Source organism: Mastomys coucha, unplaced genomic scaffold (genome assembly GCF_008632895.1).
Source record: "Mastomys coucha isolate ucsf_1 unplaced genomic scaffold, UCSF_Mcou_1 pScaffold5, whole genome shotgun sequence".
Lineage (NCBI taxonomy): Eukaryota > Metazoa > Chordata > Mammalia > Rodentia > Muridae > Mastomys > Mastomys coucha.
In genome coordinates, this window is record NW_022196911.1 from 56777445 (window position 1) to 56782707 (window position 5263).

At 45.4% G+C, this 5263-nt stretch overlaps 1 long non-coding RNA gene across 1 annotated transcript in view; it reads left to right on the forward strand.

Annotated features, from left to right (window-relative positions):
* LOC116077112 overlaps positions 1-5263 on the forward strand; it is a 23462-nt gene that overhangs the window by 9686 nt on the left and 8513 nt on the right. The window lies entirely within an intron of this gene.

Below are 5263 nucleotides of genomic sequence, written 5' to 3' on the forward strand. Positions count from 1 at the left end.
AAAAAAAAAAAAAAAAAAGAAAATCAAACAAACAACCAAAAACAAACAAAAACCACCAACAACAAAATAACAAATAAATACAAAGAAGTAAGAAAACCCTGTGGTAATTGCCCCTCTTCCTGCCTCCCAGGCCCTATGACCTTGTTCCATGTGAACAAACACATATTCACCCCAAATAGGGCATCGGTAGCAAAAAACAACAAACAACCACACATACACACAATCTCACCCAAGCGTAGCTTAGTGATTATTGAATTTAATTGGGGCTGCTTACAGAGAGGCGTGGGCAAAGAGTAATTTACAGAAGTGTAGGTGGCTTAAGGGCAGCTATACCATTGAAGAAAAATCTCTCAACAACTGTTAACTACTTTTATAATCCTTGGGGAGGGGTGGAGTGGGATGTTACGAGCCCCTCCCACATCCATGATAGAAAATTAATGTGTCCAGTCTTGTGCAGTCTATGGGTAGTCACTGTTGACAGTAGCTGAGGATAAACACTAACTTCCGATGGTAATGTTTGATGCCCAAGGGCTTAGATGGCTCCGCCTCACAGCTCCACTGCCTGCAACAAGCTTTTTTGCTCTTTGGCTGTTTCCACTCCCTGTGCGAAGAAGCTCTCTTTGGCCGGTATCTCCCGACTCTGACGTCCTCAATATCCCGGGGTATCCAATGCAATTCAAACTTCCCTTCCTCGGCTTCATGGACCGATCTTTCAGGGTCTCCATGCACAGGCTCCATTGATACAGGCTTGGCCTCAGAGGCTCTCTAAATTGTGGTGAAAGATGCCACAGCCAGTTTACTCCTGAATCCGTCAGGATGCTAAAACCGGAAGCGCATTGCCAAGTTCAGCTGCTGGCTTAGGATAGAGCCCGCTTTCGGATCTTGTCTGCAAAAGCTTTTGTCTGTTGGTGCCTTTTAGGAAGTTAGTGCCTCAGGCCTGAAATTTCATGAGTTGGAAGCTTAGCTGGATGGGATCCTTCCCTGACAGCACCCCTTTTGTATTTCTGCTGAAGACAGCTCTTTCCTTAATCTCCTCATCCCTTTCAGCATAAGCCATGATTCCAACACTCAATTTCCTGCTCTTTTTTTAAAATATTTATTTATTTATTTATTTTATGTATATTAGTACACTGTAGCTGTACAGATGGTTGTGAGCCACCATGTGGTTGCTGGGATTTGAACTCAGGACCTTCAGAAGAGCAATCAGTGCCCTTAACCACTGAGCCATCTCTCCAGCCCCAATTTCCTGCTCTTTTACTCTTCAAACTGTACACTTTATATTTTTCTTCTCATTTGCTCTTTTTTTTTTTTTTTTTGGTTTTTTCGAGACAGGGTTTCTCTGTGTAGTCCTGGCTGTCCTGGAACTCACTCTGTAGACCAGGCTGGCCTCAAACTCAGAAATCCACCTGCCTCTGCCTCCCGAGTGCTGGAATTAAAGGCATACGCTACCACCGCCCGGCTAAAAAAATTAATTTTTTAATGTATATAAGTACACACTGCTATACAGATAGTTGTGAGCCTTCATCTGGTTGTTGAGAGTTGACTTTTAGGACCTCTGCTTGTTCTGGTCAACCCTGCTCACTCCGGTAGACTGTGCTTGCTCAGGTCCAAAGATTTATTTATTATTATAAATAAGTACACTGTAGCTGTCTTCATACATACCAGAAGAGGGCGTCAGATCTCATGAGTGGTTTTGAGCCACCATGTGGTTGCTGGGATTTCAACTCAGGACCTCCAGAAGAGCAGTTGGTGCTCCTACACGCTGAGCCATCTCGCCAGCCCCTTATTTGCTCTTTTTCGTAAGAGTGATTACTAACTATAGGCTAGAGTCAATATTAGGCTGCCTTGAAATATCCTTTCCCAAGAAAATGAGGCCATTACATTTTAAATTAAGCCTCAGGCAAGTTCTTAGGACAAGGGCAGAAAACCACATTCTCCACTGCCCCCACCCTGACTCCTGCCAAAATACCACAAGGATTGTCTCTAGCCCAGTTGCTAATACTGGTGCCCTCTGAGCACTCTTGAGCTGAGTCTCCACAGTCTGTCCACATTGCTGTCAGCACTACTATCTTCTAAGCTCCTACAAGGATACCCTTCAGTCCCCATTTAGAGGTTTATTTTTGTTTTGTTTTGTTTTTGTTATTATTATTGTTGTTATTTTGAGCCAGGGTTTCTCTGTATAACCCTGGCTGTTCCGGAACTCACTCTGTAGACCAGGCTGGCCTCGAACTCAGAAATCCACCTACCTCTGTCTCCCAAGTGCTGAGATTAAAAGCGTGCACTACCACCGCCTGGCACCCATTTAGAGTTTTCAACTGCTTTTCTTTTCTTTTCTTTTTTAAAGATAGATTTATTTATTGTTTATTCATTTATTTAGTACAGTGTTCTGCCTGCACCAGGAGAGGGTGCCAAGATCCCATTACAGATGGTTGTGAGCCATCATGTGGTGGCTGGGAATCGAACTCAGGACCTCTGGAAGCGCAGTCAATGTGTCTTACCTCTAAGCCATATCTCATAGCCTTTCAACTGCTTTTCTTGTCCAAAGTTTCAATGTCCTCCACATTTCTCCAAAAACTAGCACGATCAGATTTATCACAGCCACTCCCTGATACCACATTCTGTATTAGTTACTTACTGCTGTGGTGAAGCGTCCTAGCTAAGGCACCTTACAGCAAGAAGAGTTTACCTGGGGTTCGCAGTTCCAGAGAGGTGCACAGTGGGGGAGCATGGCGCAGCGGGGGAACATGGCATGGAGGGGGAGCACCGCAGCAGGCAAACATGGAGGCAGAAGCAGTTATAATAAACTGGGAGCAGTGTGTGGCTTTTGAAGCCTCCCCCAGTAAGGCCACACCCAGTAAGGCCACACCCAGTAAGGTCACACCCAGTAAGGCCACACCTCCTAAGCCTCCCCACACAGTGCCACCAGCTGAGGACCCCGTGTTCAAATGCCTGAGACCATGAAGGACATTTCATTCAAACCACCACAGAAAGTATAAGATATAATGGGCACAGAGATATGGGACCCTTCCCCACTATCAGTTATGGTAAAAGAGTAGCCAGGCAGTTCTCGGCTCTGTCTCACCATGACTGACTATAAAGAGAGAAGTAAATTCTGTGATATCCTCTGTCACCAGCTATGAGAAATAAAATAACATATAAAATACAGAAATAAACTATAAAGCAAGGATCTGTGGTCTCCCCCCCCCTGTATTTTCTCATTATGTTACAAGATTCCTGACGTCCTCTTTTTAAAAAATATTTTTAAAGGATTTCTTTATTTATTTTATATATATGATAAGTACACTGTAGCTGTCTTCAGACACACCAGAAGAGGGCATTGGATCCCATTACAGATGGTTGTGAGCCACCATGTGGTTGCTGGGAATTGAACTCAGTTCCTCTAGAAGGGCAGTCAGGGCTCTTAACCACTGAGCAATCTCTCCAGCTCCACAAATTCTTTTAAGAATGTGCTTATTTTAGCTCAAAGCTCCTGAGTAGGGAACCAGGGACAGCTCAGAGACTAGTAAGATTGTAACTAAGGTGGAGACACCAGGTGGTGACTGTCTGTTGGAGGAAATCCCAGGGTAGAAGTTTTCTTCCAGGTGGTGTGGAGTGGCAGGTGTGCGTGGTGAGTGGAGTCTGTTGAGAATGTGGAGATGCTTCGAGAACCACTGACCATCTAGGCAAACACTACAAGTTGGGAGCAACACATGGAGGGTGGAGGTGTCAGCCAGCAGCTGCAGAGGCCCCACCTGTAGCTGTAACTTTTATTTTCCTGCAGTAATTGTCCTTTGAGGCTTACTTTTCTCACCTGCTAATCTAGGCCTAGTTCTGGAGCTTCTAGCCTCCATACAATCTTATCTAGGCCTAGAATGTTTTCAGCCTCTGAGACTTATTGCTGAATAAACTCACCCTTTCTAGCTCTTTCTGATCTCTGGCTGGCTGATTTAGCTCAGTTGTACTGGCTCAAACTCCTCTCTGACTGATTCCATCTGGCTTCTCTCTCGGCCTCTGACTGAATTGCTCTGCTTGGCCATAAACTAACTCTAGCAGTCTGTTCTACTCTTCTGGCTCCTTCTCATTCTCAGGCTTGTTCTGTCTTTACCTGTGTCTAGCTTGTTCTTTCTTCAACCTGTCTCTCTGTTAAAACTCTCCTGGGAAAACTCCCTCTTCTTTCCTTTCTGCTCTCTCTTTAGTAGCCTTCTCTTCTCTCTCTGTTCTCCTGAGATTTGTGCACATCCTAGTCTGCCAAATCTCTCTTGAGTCATCAATTTGTCTGCCACTTCATTAGACATCACTTTCAAATGCAGCTACTTCCTTCTACAAACTAACTTTGCCTTCTTTGTTTGGAATGAAAGGTGTGTATTTAGGAGTGTGTCTGTATTCCACCCAGAGGGATTAAAGGTGTGTGCTAAGGGCTAAACCATACCACAACTAGAAACAGGGTGGTTTTTTTTTTTTTTCCAGTAAACAGCCTTCTCAGGGTTCACAGTGTGATCAAATATCCTGCAACAGCCACCACTGCAGTGGGTATTATGAGATCTATTTGGTGGTAGCAGTTTGGAGGACATGGAGGGTATAAGGGAGGAAATTCAAGGAGAAAGAAGTATAAGGTGAGAGATTAAAATTAAGTTTTCAAGCTGTACTGTGGGAATTTAGCCGTTGGTTAGACTCAGCAGGAGGCCAGTTCCCAAGAACCCAGAAACAAGGGAACCAAGATGACCTCGCCTGAGAACCCAGAAACAACCTGGCCCAAAACAAGTGCCAGCTGGCTAGCCCACCCCTGGGCCCTAACATGAGCCAGCACCAATCAGAAACCACCCCGTACCTTCCCCTTACTCCAGTCTTCCCTTTTGCCCCAGCAACTGCACAGAAATAAAAAGCTGCCTAAGACCTTGCTTGGGGCCAGACTCCTCTACCCCTGCGAGGGATATGAGTCTCCCCCCAGCTAGCTGGAATAAAAAGCCTCTTGCAGATTGCATCAAGTCCGTGTCTTGGTGGTGTGTAGGGTTGTCGCTCCCGGGATTTCAGTGTGGGGGTCCCTCTGGGAATCTCACAAAGGCTGCTTGGCTCCAGCACTGGGCTCCCACTTAGCAGGCAAATTCGATACAGAGAAATGGAGGTGTTGTTAGTCTGCTGTTTTTTACATTTAAGGGGACAAAAGGGCAAGAAGACCCAGATTGCACCAATACAGAGTCATCTGTGAGACCCCAAAACCTGGAATCCATGGGAGGAGTCATGTAGCAATTGAGGGGCGGCGGGG